We start from the raw sequence: 22567 nt of genomic DNA on the forward strand, positions 1-22567 counted from the left end.
GGAAGAGAATAGACTTTGTAGACGTCCTCAAAAGAAGCAATCTAATCTTAAACCAGAGGGACGTGTTTTTGCGTTCTTTTGGCAGCCTTGCAAGTTTCCCCAAACATGGTTTGTCCTCCCCTCACCCCGCATTGTTTTAGTCCGGGTTTGGACATCCATGGCTTGGATGATGCCTCTTAGATGTCCTGCCATTTGCTGGTGAGGGAACCTCACATACCTGCTCCTGCTGCCCTTTCCAACAACCCAGACCCTCCAGCCTTGCAGGGAAACTTGCAGAGATAAGGAACTCTGCACAGTAAGGCAGCCCCAGAGCTGTAACTTTTAGGAAATGCTTCGATGCTGACTCAAAATCTGCTCAGGTGCAATTCACCGCTGTTGGTCCTTCCTATTTCTGCTACTAGGGGCCAGTCTCCTCCTACCCAGAAAAAAACAAACAAACAAAAAACCGAATTTCTATTAGTACTTTGAATTATGAAAATCTTATTTCATGCAACTCTAAGATTGGTGCAACAATACTATTACCGTTTACATATGAAGAAAAGGCTCAGAAAGGTTGAGACTGAATCACAGTGCCAGTAAATTTTGGAGGCTTTCTTTACTCCAGCCAAAATTCTTTGCCAAACCGATTGCCTATCTAAAGAAACCTTAAATCCCTGTTCTAGATTATTTTCTGTTGTTAACACTATGGAGGGACTCTGTGTAGGGAATATATGATATCAGCAGGGTTAGATCAATATCTTGTCTCATCTTATGAGTGAGTGGCATCTTATACTGGAAATACCAGTCACTTAATAAATATTAAGCACCTGCTGTGTGCTAGACATTTAAGCACTGGTGATACAAAAAAAGGTCAAAGATAGTGCCTCCTTTAAGAGGAGCTCAGTCTTAATGAGGGAAACCACATGCAAACCACCAAGTACAAACAAGTTCTATTAAGGATAAAATTGGAAATAACCAAGAAAGAAAAGGCACAAATAAAAAGGTCTTGGGAAAGGCTTCCTAATTAATGTTCTAATTAATTAGGAATCTAATAAATTGGAATTAGAATCTAATTAATATTCCTGTTAGGTATATTATTTTTTATAGGTATATATTTTATTTAGGTATATTTTTATAATATAATATAATATATTATTTAGATATATATATATAAAATATAGCTATATTTTATTTAGGTATATTTTTCATTAAACAGTGGGGTTTTAGCTGGGACTTGGAGGAAGCAGGAGATAGAGATAAGGAGGGAGAACACTTCCTGCATGAAGAAAAACTAGTGAAAATGCTTTAAGTCAGGAGATGAGTATCTTTTGATACAAACAGTGAGGAGGCCAGAGTCACTGGTTCACAGATTAATAGGAGTGGGAGGTGAGGGAGATGTAAAATAAGAAGATTAGAAAGGGTCAGGAGAATGTTGGGAAAGGTTTTGAATGCCAAATAGAATTTTACTCTTAATTCTGAAGATGATAGGGAGCCACTGGAGTTTATTGAGTAGGAGAAAGGAGAGTTGACATAGTAAGACCTGTGAAATTGCTGTATTATTTATTGATTGAGAATTTTATCTAATCACTGGAATCAGTATTTAGGAAATAATTTGATTTAAAAGACAGTTTGATTATTTAACATTACAGTCTATAAGATGGTTTTACTTCTTTATATGTAAGAGTAACTTTCCCATTTTTAGAGGCTTTAGCTTGGACTCTTGTCCCAGATTTAGGGTGGGTGATTAATCTCTAGAGTCATAAGATGTTCTGCCTGGTCGTAAATCAAGGGTTGCTTTTCGAGGCTGGACTTTCCAGAGAATGTTAAGTCTTGTCATGAATCTTAGAAATCCCCTTCTGTAAATCAGGTTAAATGTAAGCCCACCTGTACCTTTCCCAACTGTATCAAAGACTGCTCTGTCTGCTCTAATGCATCCCTGGCCATTGAGGAGCTCAGGATATCAAGTTACTGGCAACTACTTGCTAAATAAATTGATCATACTTGGAGACTTTGTGCCTCAGTTTCTCTTTGTTGCATATTTTTATCAGGACAGTTGGTGACCCCAGATGGGACCTGAGGGCCTCCAACCCTGGAATTTCCTCTCAGAAGAACTCCTTTTCAAGGACTGTCTGTAAAGCTAAGAATGAGTAGCTCTTCTGAGGGCTGCTTCTGTAAACAACTTCAAGGTTCTGAGTACTTAATATAGTGAACTCTCTATTTATTCAGCAGTAAACAAAAGCAAAATATTCACAGAAACCAAAATACAACATTTACAATGATATAACAACTTATTACTAAAGTGGCCACATATTCTTAAACAAAAGATATCATTCACTAAGTCACAATTTGAATCAATCAATATAAATTACCCATCTAAAGTCTTCTTTCATCTTGACTAGAGACTGGCTTCCAGTCATCCTTAACAAGTCTCCTACCCCTAGTTCACGGTAAATCATGCCTTGTCAGTCAGCACCAAGTACCCAAGGAAAGGTCCTTTCATCTTGACTACAGGTTGACTCCCAAACTCCGTGGTTCCTCTTCCATGCTCCCAGCTCTTGTCTGAATTTTCCCAAATGTCACCTGGATTCTCAGCTCCTTGTCTAGCTCCTGGTGCAGTTCCCCAACATACATCAAGCTTAGCAGAGCCACAACAATATTCATGCGCTTTGCCACACCATCACCAATTCACTTTGTGAAATCAGCACAGACCCACAAACAGGGCCTCTGTCTGAGAAATCAGCACAAATCATCAGTAAAGTCCCAGGACCTCTGAAAACAGTAAAACCCTCCTTCAGGACTTGTGTGAACAGACAACGAGAAAGTCTTTTTTCAGGGCTACTGAACCCGCAGTAATGTCCCAGGGCTTCTGTAGCAGCAGCAACGTCCTCTATTGGCAGACAGGTCTGACAAAGTACCAGTACCACAGACATTCTTCTTCCCAGTTCTGCTTGGTCCCGACTTGTGCTCCAGCTTTTATATGGCAAGTTCCTCCCACCGTGGGCTTCACGGGTTCTGTTTCTAACAAAGACTTGTTATAATCACAGGCGAGGCTCAGAGACACTTGAAGACCTGAAACAAGGCGGTAAGTACTAAAACAAGGAGCTAAGTACTCCTTTGCTTGCCATTACACTGTCCTGGAAGCTCCTCCCCCCACCCCCCCCCAGGCCTCGAACTTAATTTTCTCCAAGGAAAGGCAAGCCTCCACTGTGTTGGGAATGATTTAATTCCATTTTGCCCTTCTCAATAAGAGTTAGGCCTTTAAGGTGGTAAGAGAAGGCCATTTTCAGGTGAATGATACCTTAAATTTCAGTTTTAATCAGTCTCAGTTTTTCCTGTTGATATACTTTAGCAGAAAGTCTGGAGGAACAAAGCTTTAACCAACTCTTTGCTAGCAGTAACTTAGCTTTTGCTTCCTTAGTGGAAACTAGGGAGAAAGATTTTGCTGAAGTATACCTGTTTCTGTGTGTCTTAAAATTGATTGTGTGCACTGGATTTTTTAGCAGAAATTTTAAAGGAAAAGCAAATTTCTTAAAGAAGAGATTGAGGACTAAAGAAAAGTTTGTAACACAGTTTTCTCTTTATAGTAGCAGCTGCTCAAAAAGCAGGACAGCTCGTCAGCTGTAATTTAGCCTTTCTTTTCATGTTAGAGAAATGTAAGAATTGGTCGTTGAACAAGCTCACAAAACAAATCAACATGCTCACTGTTGCTTAAAAGACCCTCTTATGGAAGTGTGTTATCTGTGCAGTCTCATCTGTGCTGACAAGTGTTTCCAAGTATTTATGTGGTTCACATAACTTAACCAAGCTTCTTCTCTTGGATTGATCTGCCAGGAGAAGTGGACTCTAGAAGGTGAAACTTTCGAAAGTATTCAGAAGAAAAGACAAGTTTCTCTTTTCCTCGTTTTTTCAACACCAACCACATTGGAAGTTGCAGAGATGAAAGACACCTGTATGAAAACTAATTAGGGACTGAATCTGTTATTTTCTACTCAAAATTTCTAAATGATGGCTTGAATGTTTTTATGAGTATTTTAGTGAGTTTTGTGGGTACTAGTAAAATTTGTAAAGTCTGATGAAAAAAATTGGCAGATACCTGTTAGAGGGATTCAGTGAGATAAGAAGAGCTTAGGAAAATGGTACAGGAAAACTTAAGAGTGAAATTCCTATGAGTTAAAAAAAATTCCACAACTCAGAACTTAAAATGAATTGTTTGCTATTTAACATTAAAGTAATATGTTGGAGAATTAAAGATTGAGATCAAATTACTACTAACTGCTCAAGTTTTAGCAAGAGTAGTCCCTTCTAATTTTTGATCAGTATAATAGTTCCAAAGAAGTTTCACTTTGCTAGTCACTGAGTCTGAAGTTTTTGGAAGCCATGCATGGAATTGGTTTTGACTTTAGTGTATAACACAAACTCTTTAAAAAGGTATACTTAAAAATTGCCCTTAAAGGGAATAATAAATTTATTGTGGGATAGAAATGTGATTTTTTTTTGGAAGGCAGAACAGGAAACTTTTTAGACCACGTTCAGTTCCTAAAAGAATAAAAGTAAGTAAAGGTGAAATTTATTTACTTTTCCATTGCTTACTGCTTTTAAACAACCAACCTTATGACAGGAAGCAAGCCCTGTCATCTGCTGTATAGTGAGACTCCTGGATTGAAAGTATATACCAAACTGTGCCCAGAGGGAGAAAGTCTTGTTTTAAAATCAGGAAGCCACTGAAAAGTAGATGAAATGTAATGTGTTTTTTTTCCTATTATGTCTGTCATAAGTTAGGTAAGAAAACAAAAGAAATGGACTCAACCTTTAAGCCTCTGAATGATTTAAAAGGAAATAGAGAAAAAGTTATAACTTGAGTCCTTCAGAAAATTACAGTTGCCATCAGACATTGGGGTTTTTTTCAGTAATACAATTCTTGTTACCTCTAAAAATATTCCTGTTATTGTTTTTTAATAAAAATTGACGCTTTTAAGTCAAGAAATTACTATGATTGAAATCAAAGGATCTTTCTAATGCAAATTATTGTTGACCATTTGACAATGAGGCAAATTTTATTAGAGATCATGAAGGATAATAATTTATTTTACTACATTTGTTTTAACTAGAACCAATTGTGACATTCACAATTGTGTTACAACAATTGTAATTTCATTATCACCTTTCAATCTGAGGTAATTTTTTAAAAATTAAAGCTTAAGCTAATTGATAACAGTGGACCCTGATATTTGTTTATGGCCCTTGTGAAAATTGAAATTTTAAATTGTTAATATTATTGTTAATATTAGTTACTATACAGTTATATTTGATTTAGTTGAACCCCAAAATTAAATAATAAGTAAGGATTTCCCATAATTTAGAATCATTAGAAAATTGTCTCCTCTTTTCATGAGACAAACTTAAAAATTCCTACAATAATGTAATAACCCACAGCATTGGAAAATATCACAAACTTGGTAAAAGGAGGAGCCTCTTAGGAGCAAAGATCTTTCACAGTGAAAGAAAAAGTGCTTATATTTACACATTTGAAAGAAATGGGTTCTGGCTGATCTCCATGATCATTGCTAGGTGAACTTCTTTGTGAAAAAGATGGATTTTCTAGCATAAAAGAGATTAACTTTGAGAAGGAAATACTGCACAGTTATCTTGCATACTGAAAGCTGTGACACAATATAATGAGTATCTAGGCTGGATCTTAAACTTTGCAGTTGTGCTGAGTGAGTTGTATTTGGTTTTTTTTTTTCTTACTATTATTTATAAAAGCTTTGTAATTATAACCAATTGTAATTGCTCAAAAGGCCTCAAAGAAATTGGAATGAACTATGTGGCTATACATTTGTAAGCCTTTATGAACCTAAACATGTGACAGTATTGTGATTAATTGGTTTTGTGTAAAAAACTTGTACTAAAGAGTAAAGGAAGTTCACTAGAATGAAGATTAAGTCTGTAGATAGTCTTGTATATCCTTGGGAAATAAAGACTAGAGGAATTAAGCAAATAGAAAAAAATAAGAGGGCCTTGATCCCACAGAAATAAAAAAATTTGAGGAATTTTTAAAGAAATGCCTCTTTGATAAGTACTGTATGACTCTCTTCCCCAATCAGTATAAGATTATGAAAGAAATTTCATGAGATTTTGAAGGGTTAACTGGGAGTTTAACAATTGCATATTAACTAACTAAATATTGTTTCTTTGACCTGGCTTAAATAGTTATGCTAAAGGCTTTTGTGGAAAAAAAATTAGTAAGTAACTTTTCCTGCCAAGGTTACAACCAAGAAGCTTCTTAGTATAGGATAGATGTGTCCTTTAGCTGCCCTCTTAAGGTGTACTGGTAAGGTTAAGTTAGGGAAATAAAAAGAATTGCTTTTTTGGGTGATTTAAAGAAATAAAGAAATGGTTATGGGGAACTGAGAGTGCCATCCTGAATTTTTGAACATGAGCTAACAGAAAGCTGCAGGATCTTAGAAAAATTGAAATTTAAGTATCACTAGGAATTATAAATCTATATTTCATCTTATCAAAATTTTGTTCTGAAATTACTTCATAATTACAGGATATTAGAGAATGTAATCAGTCTTCTATATATGTAAACAGGGATAATAAATAATAGATCCTACTTCGTAGAGTTGTTGGAGAAATAAAATGATTCTAAAATGTTCAGCTCAGTGAGCACTAGTAAGAAGTGGTTTTCTAAGAATTTCTACGACTGCACAGATGAAATTTGAGAAGTTTGCAAAAGAAAACAAGAAACCTGGTTTTTCTTGTATTTTGGACTTTGGGAGAATATCAGGCATGTGATTAGAAATGTGGATTCTCTTTTAATAAGGAGAGTAAGTTTTTAATTACGTACTGTTATGTGGAATTTTTCTAAATTATTGTGTAGTGCTAGAAAAGCCACTTCCCTATTGAGCTATTCAAATTAATGTGATAAAAATTTTAATAATGAAGTGCCTTTTGCCTTAAAATGTAGAATTCTTAAGATTTAATAAGAAGTTTGAAGACACCTCCCCAACAACAGCTGTGATCTAAATTTTCTAACTGTGCTTGAGTAAAGTTATATTTTGTTGACCATGTGGAAGAACTTATGCTGTAAAAATCTAAAACAGTAAATGGTTACTTTGAAATCAACTAAATTGTCATTTTTAACTAAAATAAGTTTTGTATCTTATGAATTGGACTGGATTGTTTTAAAAGTGTGAAATGTTCAATGGGTTATATTTTCCTCTAAAATAGCCCCCTAGAGGAAAAAAAAACTTCAGTCTTACTATCTTCAGCTGCCATGTAAATAACAAGTGGCTCAGGTAATAACTGAGAGATCAAAATCTAGACATTCTCAAGTACTAGAGAAAACAGGCCTCTGAGATTCCTTAAATCTTTAAGAAGTAGCAGAAAAGCCTGGCATGTGATAAGCACTTATAAATGAACTATTGTTACTTCTTTAATTGGCTTTAATTATGCCATACTGGGTAGTTCTTTATGGGGTTTTAGATGTTACTGGTTATAATCAGTAAAACTCCAAAAGGGATAGGCTAAATGATTTTCTTTGCAAGATAATTTGAAATGAATTCCAGTGAATTGCTGTTATCTGACTAGTAATAAGTTTCAGGTTTTAAATATGTGATGTTGGGTGTGCAAAATTTTCCCTTGTATTATGAAAACTAAGAAAAGCTAAGGAAAATTACTTCCCCTTTTAGTCTGACTGCTATTAGATTATACCTGTATCTGTTATATAATATTACCATGTGTTTTAACTGGTCATGGTTTAATGGGGCATATTTGTTTTAGATTAGAAAACAATAATAATAACTTACTGTTAGGCGAAGAGAGTAGCTATATCCTTTTAAGAGCTCCTTGTTGTCTGTGAGGTTCCTTGCCTACTCAGACTAGTTCATAAGGTCTCATCAGCACTGCTGACAGTGTGTTGTGAAATTCTGTGGTACTACAGTTTAGGAATTAGGGCCTCTCCCAGCCAAAGTAGAGAAATTTGCAAGTTAAACTTTAAATAATAGTCCAAAAGAAGTCTTTGCATTTTCAAAATAATAAAGTAAAAAGCAAGTTGAAGCAAAGTTAATCTATATATCTTAAAATTTTCACTTGCCACTTCTAAGTTTGCATCTATTCCAAATATCCTATTAAAAATACTTGTTTACTATAATAATTTCTCCTTGCTTTATTATTTTGAAAATGTGAAGACTTCTTTTAGATGATGAAATGTTGTATACGATATGTATGGTTTCTCAGACTTATATAAAAAAGTTTCTTGAAAAGGATACGATTTCTCTACTGCATAAAATATATAGATAATATAGAGAGTTCTCTTTGAGGCATAATAAAATAACTATAATAAAGAAAATGTAGACTTTATATGAAAACAAAAAGTCATTTATTTAAAAAAAAACCCTATTTCTACAATAAACATTAATGTAAAAAACCCTTTACATAATAAATGCCTCATTTAAGATCATTTAGAAAATCACGAAATTATATTTGTTGATGATTAGTATGTAGTGAAGCCACATTTTTGAACAAACTGTTCACTCTATGTGTAAACTGGCATTCACTGCATATGAAAGTTCAGAATGTAATTATTCTTATATGAAAAATCAATAGAACGTCCTGATAGTTATTAAGACATTAGAAAAATAATAGTAACTTAGCCCTAACCTGTAATCAGTGGAGGTTTGCAGTTTGAGGAAAAGTTTCTTGGGACTTTAATCTGCTGCTATTCTAAGTTTTGATTTCAGGTGTAAATGTCTTATATCTCTCCACATAAGGCCACTAGTCCATCATTCAAGGGAAATGCCAGTTGCTCCCACAGTATGAAGACTATGGATGTCTGTCTCTGGGAAGGTCAAAAGAAGAATCTTGTGAAGGTAAAGGTAGGATTCTTTTGACTTGGTTTTCCCATCTTGGTAAACAAGACATTGTTTATACCTGAGGTATACCTGAGCCTGACTGTGATAGCCTGTAGCTCATAATGACCCTTTCTGTATGATTGGCTTTTGACTATTACCCACACCCCAAATCAAACAGAATTAAGGGACAACAGTATTGATACTGTTAGGTACCTCCCTTTTTCTCACATAGCAAATGCCATTGATAAAGGTAAATAGAATAAGTATGGCTCATTTTTTCATTATAGTGAACATAAGAGATAAACTGTATTGGTCAGTTTTGACTCAATAATATGTTAGTATATGCACTACTATAGTAATAATAAGAATAATTACACTTAAAATTGTCATCTAATTACAAGTAATAGAAACCATGAGGCCATACAATTGATAGGGTATTTAGTTTATAGGAAATTGATACTACAACATCCTTTCATTATGTTGATATCAATAATAAACATCTCATTATGCTGATATGATCATTTTAATATCTTTCTGAGGCGGGATTGAATTGGAATCAGATTTAGATACAGATAAATGAAAATGAATGTAAAACTTTTTTGACATTAAATGGAACTTTGAGGAGCTATAAGATACATGGCTTCCATGGAATATACATGGAATATGTAGTTTTCATGGAAAATAGGCCTATTAACCTATTTTCATGTAGGACTTAAATTCTCTGAAGTTTCAGGTGTCACTTCCTGATTTTTATGTTCTATAGTTCACCATCTCAACTAGTTGCTACATTGTATTGAGATCTGTTTCACAAAGGATTATAGTAGAAACACCTGGGAACCTCTGTAAGTGACCAGCCTTTCCATGAAGACCCACCTTCAGAGCTGCCGTTAATTGAGACCTGCTTCACGAAAGGGTGTTTCCAAGGTCCATAGAAATACCTGAAAGATGTGACACTCAACTAGAAATTAAATGGACATTGGGAGTGGGCTACTAGGGTATAAAAGCACTTGATCATTGTTTTACATGAAAGACATGTAAATTCTGCCTTTCTCATACACCATTTTCTCTGCAAGGCCAGCTTATTGAAGGGTCCTGCTCCCAATAGGTTTGTCAGATCCATACATAGCAAAGCTTTAGTCTAGAACCAAAGCACTCTAAGTCATTGGAACCTATTCCTAACCAAACATCACAACAAAATTAATTTAATCTTAATTTTGTGTCATTGTTTATTCTATTTACAATGAATAGTTTTTGTCCTGTAACTGCCTAGGTTGTTCTTTGTCTCTGAAATTAGTTCAGAAATTCACCTGGCCTGTAATGAGTTAAGTTTAGAGATCCAGTTGTGTTGCTAATGATTATTCTATTCTTGCCTCATGGAAATCTGCTATCCTTGAGTAATTCGGGTAAGCAACAGGTATCTTTGCATCACTAGGCTATCCTGCAAGAATGTTTGGTTTGCTATACAGAAGAAAGTTAATCCACTCTCTGACCTTGCAGGTGGGCTCAATAAATTTTTCTTAGTTACAGGAAGGAAGGAAGCTAAGGTTGCTAGCACTTCTATTCCCAGTTTCCAGTATTTTCATCTGCACCTCAGCACTGTAACTAATTACATCCTCATGCCCATGATTCTGCCAATACTGTAATCAATCATAACTTTTCTCCAGTCTATGAAGTCTTATTCACAAGGTCTCCCACAGAAGAAGAGCATTTCAGGCATGGCAAACAGCCACTGCAAAAGTATAAAATCAGGATGTGGATCTTTGCGTGCCAAGAATGGCAAGTAAATCAGTGTAGATGTTGTTGGAGCATAGAGTTCAAGGAGGGGAGCAGAGCATAAGAAAGGGGCCAGATTGTGAAATTTGTGAAAGCAAAGGATCTGCTTCAAGTGAAATTCAACAAAGACAGACTGAGGCACATATTCTTAGAGCAAGAGAAGTTTATTAACAGGGCAAAAATCTGATAATAAAGGGGTCAATGGATTCCTCAGTTTAAGCCAAAGTCCTTGAGCAAAACAGCTCTCCCTTTATAATTTTTATGGGGTACAGAACAAAGAATAAGAACAGCCTTTTTCTTTCATCTCTTTGGGCTACATATCTAGTAGCAATATTTCTCAGGCAGAGGGTATGCAGTGTTTTATAGACCCTTGGACATTGTTTCACATGGGTTGGATCAGTTCACAACTCCTCCAAAGTGCATTAGTGGACATGTTGAATTTAAAATGTCTACTGCACATCCATTTCAAGCTGTCTGAAAGGCAGTTGGAGATGCAAGATTGGAGGTCAGCAGAGAGGTTGGGGCAGGGCAGGTAGATTTGAGAATCATCATTGTAGAGATGGTAATTAAATCCATGGGAACTGATGAGATCACCAAGTGCAGTAGTATAAAGGAAGAAGAGAAGAGGCCGCAAGACAGAACCATGAACCATGAACCTACAGCTAAAGAGAATGATCTGGAGACAGATTGAGCAGAGGAGACAGGGAAGTAGTCAGATGAGTTAGACAAGAACCAGAAGATGGTGGTGTCCCAAAAAAACTAGAGAGAGGAGAGTATCAAGGATCAACAGTTTTAGAGGCTACAGAGAGGTCAAGGAGAATGAGGAATGAGAAAAGCCATTGGATTGGGCAACAACGACATCATATGAGGAATGAGAAAAGCCAGTGGATTGGGCAACAAAGACATCATATAAGGATTGAGAAAAGCCATTGGTTGGGCAACAAAGACATCATTGGCAACTTTGGAGAGATCAGTTTCAGTGAAATGATAATTTTTTTTTATTTTACAAGATTTTGAGTTCCAAATTTTTTTTTCTCCCTCTCCTACTCCCTCTCCAAGATGACTGTAGTCTGATATAGGCTACATATGTACAATCATTTTAAACATATTCCCACATTAGTCACATCGTGAAAGAAAAATCAGAACAAAAGGGAAAAACCATGAGAAAGAAAAAACAAAAAAATGAGAAAATAATGTGCTTTGGTCTGCATTCAGACTCCATAGTTCTTTCTCTGGATGTGTACATTTTCCTTTATGAGTTTCTTGGAATTGTCTTAGATCATTGCATTGATGAGAAAAGCTAATTCTATCAAAATTGGTGATTGCACAATGTTGCTGTTACTCTGTATAATGTTCTCTTGGTTCTGCTCACTTCACTCAGCATCAGTTCACATAAGTCTTTCCAGGTTTTTCTGAAATCCACCTGTTCATCATTTCTTATTAGAACAATAGTATTCCATTTCATTCATATACCGCAACTTGTTCAGGCATTCCCCAATTGATGGGCATTGCCACAATTTCCAATTCTTTGCCACCACAAAAGAGCTACTCTAAATATTTTTGTACATATGGTCCTGCTTCTTTTTTATTTTTAAATCTAGATAGCATTTTCAAGGAGTTTAGCTACAAAAGGTAGAAGAAAGATAGGATGATAGTGGAAGAATCAAAGTTTTCTTTTGTTTTTTAGGATATAGACATGTTGTAAGTAGTAGGAAATGAGGCAGTAGACAGATTGAAAATAAATGGAAGAGTGGGAATGGAAGAGGGGACAATCTGTGGGAAGAAATGATATGGAATGAGATCACTTGAACAGGTACAGGGGTTAGCCTTGATAAGGAGTGAGACCACTTCATCATGTGAGATATTGGTGAAAGAGTAAAAAGTCACAGAAGGCATCTGATAGGAGATGAGGAAGAAGGGAGAAGAATTACTTACTACCTGTGTAACCTTCAGCAAGTCACTTAATTTCCCTTAACCATAGTATTTACTTCTGTAAAATGAGGGGATTGGATTATGCTGCTTCTGACGTCCCTTGGAGCTCTAATTCTGATCTGTGAAGAAAATGTATATATGAGGATACGAATTATCATCACTACTATTTGAAAATCAACTCAAAGGGCACCTTACAAGGGTGGTGAGTTGAGAGAAACATTCTTGTGAAAAAGAAAAGAGTGAGGGGCAGCCAGGTGGCTCAGCGAATAAGAGCACCGGTTCCAGTGTTGGGATGACCTGGGATCGAATCTGGGCTTGGACACTTAGCACCACACCCAGAAACACCTGGCCATGTAACGTTGAGCAAGTTACTTAACCCCAATTGCTTAAAAAAAATAAAGAAAACAAAAAGAAAAGAGTGATTTTTTTTCATGTTAGGAAATTCTGTGAAATTCCCGTGGTCCTTATCCTAAAGGTAATTGTTTGGGCTCTAGAGTCCTCAGTTTCACAGCATATTAGTCACTTCTGGAGGTGTCAGACTATAGCTTCAAGTGTTTGGAGATCTATTTCAGATTCACTGAATGTTAATAAGTCACCTACTATGTGCAAGGCACAGGTGTTAGGTATTGGGAAAACAGAAGTTAAATAGCCCCATCTTCAAGCTTATAATAAATAGAAGGGATATCACATGTACACAAGAAAATATAAAGCATATGAACTTATTTCAAGAGGAAGAGTACTAAAAACAGAGCAAGAAGAAAAGCCTTTATGAAGGAATCAACACCTGAGCTATGTGAGACATGTGGAATCAGAAGTGAATTGCCTTTCTCCATTAACTCATCCACTGCTATGTGAAATTCAGAAGAGGTAACCAAAGCCAGAATGTACACTTTCCCCTTAGTAAAATAAATGGAGTATCCTATTGCACTGTGGTAGCTGGTCTGCCCTACAATAAACTAAACTGCCAAAACCAGAAATACAAGTCATTCAGGAAACAGGGAAGGAACCTGTAGCTTTCTAGATGTAGATTCCTATAACTGTCCTAAATACAGATACAACATAATTCATGTATGGTCAGTATCCTAAAGCAATGAATGCTTTAGACCCCTACACCCTCTTAAGAGCTATTCCTCTCCCAAGAGTATCTCAAATGGAATTTGGATTATGTATGATCCTACCGAGGATTGTTCGTTCATGTTAAATTTTAATTAACAACAACAACAACAAAATTTAACCACCAACTAAGCCCAGGGCACATTTGTTTTCATTACTGCGTCTAGTAATAATGTTGCAAGTGGTCCATCCCCTTCTAACATATAGAGCCCTAACATTCAAGGCATTTTTGTGGATCCACGTTCTCTCATCATAAATAAAAGATCCCACCAGTGTGTTTATTCTTTTCTTTAGTTAGCCAGAGGACACAGTTAGTTTAAAGACATTTCGTGAAGTAGAATAAATAAGAATATTTCCAATAGAACATTCACTTCCTTAAATCTAGAATATTACCCTACAAATATACACAATATAATATGGAAAATTAGCATACAGAAGGACCACACATGTGGGAATATGTGTGAAAGAGGCCCTCATATCTCCAATGTTGTAGGACAGCTAATGTCTTCTTTATCACTGTTCTTAGTGGACCTGCTCCTTGGTGATCATGGTATCTTATCTGGGTGTGTGGCTCCCCCTGGATTTTGAGAGGCTCTACATCTGTATCACCAGGGCAATATTCACAGTGCCAATGGAGACTATGAATATGCTGGCATAGTTCTGAATTGCAAAATATAACAGACTCTTCATATAGAAGACAGAAGGAAAACATTTAATCAGGCACCAGAAAGCCAAATCCCAACACCAGAAAACAGAATTCATCATAGCAACAAAGAAATCTATACACAATAACACCACAGAGAGCAGCACTATCCCACAGCCTTCCCCCAAATACTCACAAGCCTACCTGTCTCCTTGCCTGGGTCCTCTGTCTCCCCCAGCTCTAACTGCTCTATGACCCCACAGAATCATAGCTACCACAACTGGGAAACAATTATCTCAGCCCCCATACTTTCCTTTTAGTTTGCAGATCCTGCCCAACTATGCCATTTTGTAACAACAATGCTACTTACAGCTCCTATGGGGGTGTAAGACCAATAACACCAGCACACAGGAGGGCTACTAGCACAGGTTCTTTGATCTGCTTTTCTAAAGGAAAGCAACTCAAAAGGGGTCAAAAATCTTACTTTAATCAAACATATATATCATTTACTTAGTTCAGGGTAAAAAGTCAGCACCCTGAACTTCAGAGAAAATACCAACAGAAATTACAAGCAGGAATAATAGCATAAAGACCAACAGACAGGGCTTCTAACCAACTGACCAAATAATGCATCATAGGTTAATGGACAGATCCACCAGTCTGACCAAATATCTGGGTTTTCAAAGCCTGGGGGTGCTCCTTTAATGGCTACCCAGAGTTTCATCTGGCTACATCACACAAACACTTCCCATGAGTGAGCCCCAAAGCAAAATGCTAAACTCAGGGTATATATACACTTCTTCAGGATCAGAGGGTATCACAACCCTCATGACCCAGGCTCATGTGACTCAAACTCATTTGACTTAGGCTTCCATGTGACTTAAGCAGGTCACATGGGCCTATTAATGGATTTGAACGATTTTCCTATTAAGCAAAAAATTAACAATACAACTTCCCATTCTGTCTCCATTGGTCTTATGGCAACTGCTGTGCATGTAATTCTTACTAGTGAATTGTATTGCTGGTCACCTATTGGTTTTAACTGACTGAGGATTTGGTAGTTGCTAGGTGCATGGTCTCTGCTGAACATTGCTCCCTACCACTATGCCCTGACCCCAGAGAGCAAAAAATATGTGTGTGTGCATACACACACACACACACACACACATATGTATATGCAATGAGAAGTTCTCTGAAGGTCACCCGCTTCATGTCCCTGTCAAATTTGCAGACTTTTCATCTTTCTGACTCAAATATTAGTCATTTTACTTGGCTTATTAGCCTAGACTTAGTGGAACATAAAAATTATTTTTAATGAAAAGGTATCATTTTATGAAAATTAGTAATTACTGTATAATCAATAAAGGATTTTAATTTTACTAATTTTCAGGTATTTTCAGTTGAAAAGTTTGAGAACTTTATAGGATTTAAGCATTTGAAATACAGAAAATTACATACTATTTCAATTTAATAAATTCAAACCATAAGTCAATAAACATTTATTATGTACCTACTGTGTGTCAAGCACTGTGCTAAGTGCTGGGGATATGAAAAGAGGTAAAAGGGAATTCCTACCCTGCTCACTGTCAAATCGGGGAAGCAGCATGCAAACAAAGAAAGCACAAACGAGCTACATACAGGATAAAAGGAAACGATTTAAGCCAGCAAGACACTAGAGAGGTTGGGAAAAGAAGACTGGATTTTACAAGATAGGGGCTTACAGAAAACCAGGGAAGCCAGTAGGTGGAGATGACGGAGAACATTCCAGGCATAGGCCAGGGCAGTGAAAATGCCTGGAAATGGGAGGTAGAGTCTTGTTTGTGGAGTTTTGTGTGTCATTGGATCAAAGAGTACACGGCAAGGAATAAGGTGTAAGAAGACCTGAAAGGTTAGAGGTTGGGGGAAAGGTTAGTTTATGAAGGACTTTGATCACCAGAGGATTTTGTCTTTGCTCCTGGAGGTGATATGGACCCAATATAATTTATTGAGCGGGGGATGGAGTTGGGGGTGCTGGTGCTATAATCGGACCTGAGCTTTGGGAAAATCATTGTGGTGATTGAATGGAGGGTGGATTAGACTGAGGAGATATTTCAAACAGACAGAACCCCCCAGCAGGCTATTGCAATAGACCAGGCATGAGATGAAGAGGGTTTGTACCAGGTTGGTGGCAGTGTCAGGGGAGAGGAGTTAGCCTTCTTGAGAGATGTTGCAGAGATAAAATTGACAGGTGGTAGAAAGAAATTTGGATATACGGGATATATGGAGAGTGAGAGATAGTAAGGAGTCAAGGATAAGGAAGAGGGCTAGAGAGAAGGGGAAAGTTTAAGGAGAAAGGTATTGAGTTCCATTTTGGACATGTTGAGTTTAAGGTGTCTACTAAACATCCAGTCTGAGATGTCTGAAAGGCACGAATTTAGGGTTAGGGTTGGAGATGCAAGATTAGTGGTCAACAGTGAGGTTGGGGCAAGAAAGGTTGATTTGAGAATCATCAACATAGTGATTATAATTAAATCCTTGGGATCTGATGAGATCACCAAGTGAAGTAATATAAAAGAAAAGACATCCCAGGACAGAGCCCAACATTTCTTAAGTGTGTGTGTGTGTGTGTGTGTGTGTGTGTGTACTATTTTCAGAGCATTGTTTTAGGTACTAAGGGGGTCGTAAAGTTTTAGATCAAGTATGTTTCTTGTTCTCAGGGAGCTTAGTAAACTGCTTAATTAAATTAATTGTTTATCAAAATTTACTTTAGACAAGCTAAACTAGAGAAACACAGCTAATCATGTTGACTTAGCTGACTGTGATATAACATGCATGTTATATGTACATATAATATGTATGTAACAACAGTTTTGTGACCTACCTATTCATTTTTGAGATGCCAGTAAAAATTAAAGAGTAGAAAAGGCCCAAGGGCTTTCTCTCTTAGCTGAAATTGTTACATTTTCTCTGAATACAATGCTAAAGCTAACAAAAACTAGAGTTGGGATTTCTCCAAATCTATTCAGGCCTGTTTTGTGAGCTCTTGGTTCCATTGGGTTGCTGCCCTTCTGCCAGTGCCATATATCTTGCAGTATCCTCAACCCTGAGATCAGATGCATGAGCAATTTCTCTGTTCATTCTTCTTAATGTTCATGGAGAAAGTCCACAGTATCGCTGACTAGGTTCTATGTGGATTTCTTATCTAATCACATCAGCTCCCATGCTATGGGGGATAGAGGCAGAGCCACGATGGCAGAGTAAAGGCAGGAACTCCCCTGAGCTCTCTCAAATTTCCATCTGAACAACTTTAAAATTCTCCCTCAAAATGAGTTCTGGAGCAGCACAACAAGCAAAAGGACAGGGTAAAACAATTTCCCAGCCCAGGAGAACTTTAAAAGTTCAACAGAAAAGGTCTGTTTCATAGGGGTGAGAGTGAGGCACAGTCCAGCACAAGCTGCCCTCCACAAGCTAGCAGCAGGCCTTGGGGGAAACTGAATTGGCATTAGTGACTTGTGAAGATCTTGGCTCTTGGGTTTACAGATGGGAAGGGGATCAGATAACTGGTCAGAATGGGGTTATAGGTGACCCTTTGCTACCACTGGGAGCAGGACTCTGTTGCAGTGCCCATATATAGTTTTAGGTCATCGTCCTAGGTCAAGGAGGAGCACTCGCAGGAGCAGATACCTGGTCACAGTTCCAAAGCAAAAAAGTATGCTTGTGGTTGTTCACAGCCTAGAATATGGGCCAAGACAGCAGTCACTACACTCCTTCTTAGATCACACCACATTGAAAGAACTGAAAACTTACAAGCCTCCAGAACAAGCTCTGAAAACAGCAGCATGAAAAACCTCAAGCTAGGAACAGTATCCCTATACCCCAGGATCAGAGCCCAATTTTAACAAATTTAAAATTAAAGATATAGTCTGAAAAAGTAGATAAAAAACAACAAAAGAGTCTGACCATATAAAATTAGGCTGCTATAATGATAGGGAAAGCCAAAACATAAACTCAGAAGACAACAAAATCAAAGAAACTAAAGGCAAAGCCTCAAAGAAAATTGCGAGTTGGTCTCAGTCCCTGAAAGAGCTCAATAGGAATTTTAAAAATCAAATGAGAGAGGTAGAGGAAAAATAGGGAAAAGAAATTAGAGTGATACAAGAAAATTCTGAAAAAAGAATCAACAGATGTAAAAGGTGACTCTGAATAAACTTTGGAGCTACAGAACCCACAAAATGACCCAGAGAAGCTAACCTCCCACTGAGGACAGCCTGGCAGGCCTGCAGGAAGCAGTCAGCACAGAGCTCTGCAGGGCAGATCACTAGCAGCTGTGGCGGTTTTCAGAATTATCAACATATAGATGCTAAGGACAAAGTGAGAGGTCAGTACAGTGTGGACTTTGGGATCTGGTAGTTTGGGAGTGCCGTCCAGCCTTTATTCACTGGAGGAAGAAGCTGCTGAGGTGCCATGGCTGTGCAGCCACCGACACATGGCAGCTTCAGCTGCTGGCCTGCAGATGGTAGGGGGAACAAGCGACCAGTCTGAGAGGTAATCACTCTTGTTTTAACTTGCTTGGATCTGGATTGTGGTGTAGAGTGGAGGTCCTGGGGTGTATGATCAGCTTCCCAGAGCATGTGGAGACTTCAGAGAGGGCACCCAACTAATACCTTTGGCAGCTGAGAAAACCCCAGTGATTTGGGACAAAGCACTCCTCTCTCGTAGCAGAGTCCTTCTGTGGCAACAAACTCAAAGCTCAAGTAATTGAGTGGCAACATGAGCAGGAAAAGGAAGCAAAGCAAGGAGAGCAATCCAACTTTACACTCCTATTTTAGGGACAAAGGATCAAAGCATGGAACAGGAGGAAGACAGCAAAGTCAGATCTCCTGCACCACAAGCTTCCAAGGAAAATACAAACTGGTTACAGGCCATAGAGGACTTTAAGAAGAATTTTGAAAACCAAATAAGAGAAGTGAAGGAAAAATTGGGAAGAGAAATGAGGATGCAAGAATATTATGAAATGAGAATCAACAACCTGACTGAAGAAAATAACACCTTAAAAAACAGACTAACTCAAATGGTGAAAGAGGCTCAAAAAGACAATGAGGAGAAGAATGCCTTAAAAAGTCGAATTTGCCTGATGGAAAAAGAATCTCAAAAGCTCACTGAAGAAAATCATTCCTTCAGAATTAGATTGGAACAAATTGAAGCTAGTGACTTTATGAGAAATGAAGATACTATTTTACAAACAAATGAAAAAATAGAAGGCAATTTGAAATATCTCATTGGGAAAACCACTGACCTGGAAAATAGATCCAGGAGAGATCATTGAAAAAATTATTGGACTACCTGAAAGCCATGATCAAAAAAAGAACCTAGAAATCATCCTCCAAGAAATTCTCCAGGAAAATTGCCCTGATGTTTTAGAACCAGAGGGCAAAATAAAGGTTGAAAGAATCCACTGATCACCTCTGGAAAAAGATCCCCAAAAGAAAACTAGGAATATTATAGCCAGGTTCCTGAATTCCCAGATCAAGGAGAAAATATTACATGCTGCCAGGAAGAATCAATTTGAATATTATGGAAACACAATCAGGATAACACAGGATATGGAAGCTTCTACATTGAGGGATGGAGGCCTGGAAATATGACATTCTGGAGGTCAAAGGAGCTGGGATTAAAACCAAGAATCACCTACCCAGCAAAACTGAGTATCATGTTTCAGGGGAAAATATGGTCATTCAGTGGAATAGAGGACTTTCAAGCATTCTTGCTGAAAAATCCAGAGTTGAATAGAAAATTTGACATCCAAATACAAGAAGCAAGAGAAACACAAGAAGGTAAACAGGGAAAAGAAATCATAAGGAACTTACCAGAGTTGAACTATTTAAATTCCTACATGGAAAAATGATAATTGTAACTTATGAAACTTTTCTCAGTATGAGAATAGTTGCAGGGAATAGAAATGTATATATATATATATATATGCACATACATACATATATATGTCCATATGGGAGTGTATATGGGTGTATGAATACATATGTATGTGTATGTATGTGTACAGGTATACACAGATAGAGGGCACAGGACCAATTTAATAGGAAGGGATGATACTTAAAAGGGGAACTTAAGAAGTGAGAGAGGAATATAATGAGAGGAGATGGGGAGAGACAGAATGGAGTAAACTATCATATAGAAGAGGCAAGGGATAATGGTTACAATGGAGGGGAAGACCAGGAAAGCAAAAGGGAATGGGTCAACCTTATTCTCATTGAATTTGGCTTAGGGAGGGAATGACATACACACTAAATATGGTATCTCACCCTACAGGAGAGTAGGGGGAAGAGGATGAGAGGGGGCATGATGGAAGGAGGGCAGGCTGGGAGGGGAGGGAAGTTGGAAGCACCCACATTTGAAAAGGGACAGGGTCAAAGTAGAGAATAGAACAAGTGGGAGTTGGGATAGGAGGGAAGGAAATATAGTCAGTCTTTTACAATATATCCACTATGGAAATGTTTTGTGTAGCTACACATGTACAACCTATATTATACTGCTTATTTTCCCAGTAAAGGTGGGTGACAAGGGAGGAAGGGAATGAATCTGGAATTCAAAGTTTTAAAATAAAATGTTTTAAATACACACACACATATACTATTATTCATATTGTTTTACAGGTAACTGGGAAATAAGATACACAGGCACTGGGGCATAGAGATCCACCATGCCCTATTGAAAAGTCAGAGGGGGTATGGGAGAAGATATGGGAGAGAGCAGATAGGAGGAGGGGATATCCAGTGGGATCGCTATTTTGCGGTGCTGGATAGGGGAAAAAGGGGGAGAAAATTTGTAACTCAAAATCTTGTGGAAATGAATGATGTAAACTAGAAATTAATAAAGCATTTGATAAAAAAAAGAAAAAAGAGTCAACAGCTTGATAATGGAAACACAAAAAACACCAAAGAAAATAACACCTAAAAAAAATAATAGGCCAATGGTAAAAGTGGTAACAAAAATCCCCTGAAGACAACTCATCAAAAAGTAGAATTTGCCAAATGGGAAAAGATATACAAAAACTAAGTGAAGAAAAGAACTCTTTAAAAAAACAGAATTGACCCACTGAAAAAGGAGAAACAAAAACATTTCCTTAAAAATCAGAATTGGGAAAATGGAAGGTAATGACTCCATGAGACATCAAGAAACAATAAAACAAAATCAATAGAAGAAAATATGACATATATTGTTGGAAAAAAGCAACTAACCTGGACTACCTCAGTGCGACAATAAAACAAAAAGGGTCCAGATATAATATTTCAAGAAATTATCAAGGAAAACTTCCCTGATATCCTAGAGCTAGAGGGTAAAATAGAAATCAAAAGAATTCACTGTTGACTCCTGAAAGAGATCTTAAAATAAAAACTCCCAGGAATACTGTAGCCCAATTCTAGACCTGTTAGGTTAAGAAGAAAATAATACAAGCAGCCAGAAGGAAACAATTCCAATATTGCGAAGTCACAGTAAGGATAACATAAGAATTAACAGCTAAGGACAACAGAGCTAGGATTACAACCAAGAATCACTTAACTACCAAAACTAAGTATATTTTTTCAGGGGAAAAAATAAATAATTGGAGGACTTCAAGCATTCATAATGAAAAGACCAGAGTTGAAGAAATAATTTGACTTTTAAACACAAGACTTAAGAGAAGCATAAAAAGGAAAGAAAAAAACATAAAAGATTCAGTAAGATTAAACTGTTGACATTTCTACATGGAAAGATGATACTTGTAACTCCGAAGATCTTTCTCATTATTATAGCAGTCAGAAGGAGTATTTAGACACAGAAGGTATGGGTATGAATTGATTATAATGGTATGATATGAAAAAATATTAAATTAAGAAGTAAGAAAAAGATATACACTGGAGGAAGAGGAAGAATGGGGGTAAATTATCTAACATAAAATGTGCAAAAGAGTTTTTAAAGTAAAGGACAAGATGGGGAGGGGCAGTGGTGGGCAAGGCTTGAACCTGAATCTCATCAGAATTGACTCAAAAGATGGAATAATACACACCTAGGGTATAGAAATCTCTCTTACCCTACAGGGAAGTAGGAGAAGAAGGGTATAAAAAAGGGGGACTGATAGAAGGTAGGGTGAATTGGGGGAGGTGGTGGTCAGAAATAAAATACTTGGGAGGCCAGGGTAAAATGAGAGAGAGAAACAGAGAGAGGGAGAGGGGGAGAGGGAGAGAGAGAGAGAGAGAGAGAGAGAGAGAGAGAGAGAGAGAGAGAGAGAGAGAGA

At 37.2% G+C, this 22567-nt stretch overlaps 1 long non-coding RNA gene across 1 annotated transcript in view; it reads left to right on the forward strand.

Moving 5' to 3' along the window:
• The window catches only part of LOC138160745 (uncharacterized), a 58772-nt gene that overhangs the window by 745 nt on the left and 35460 nt on the right, over nucleotides 1-22567 (forward strand). Inside the window, exons 2-3 of the long non-coding RNA XR_011168205.1 lie at nucleotides 3024-3061; nucleotides 8754-8858. This is a non-coding gene — a long non-coding RNA (uncharacterized lncRNA). The remainder of the gene's footprint in view (nucleotides 1-3023; nucleotides 3062-8753; nucleotides 8859-22567) is intronic.

Source organism: Petaurus breviceps, unplaced genomic scaffold (assembly GCF_028583685.1).
Source record: "Petaurus breviceps papuanus isolate PSGF00001 unplaced genomic scaffold, PetGlider_PUasm1.0 118, whole genome shotgun sequence".
Classification (NCBI taxonomy): Eukaryota; Metazoa; Chordata; class Mammalia; order Diprotodontia; family Petauridae; genus Petaurus; species Petaurus breviceps.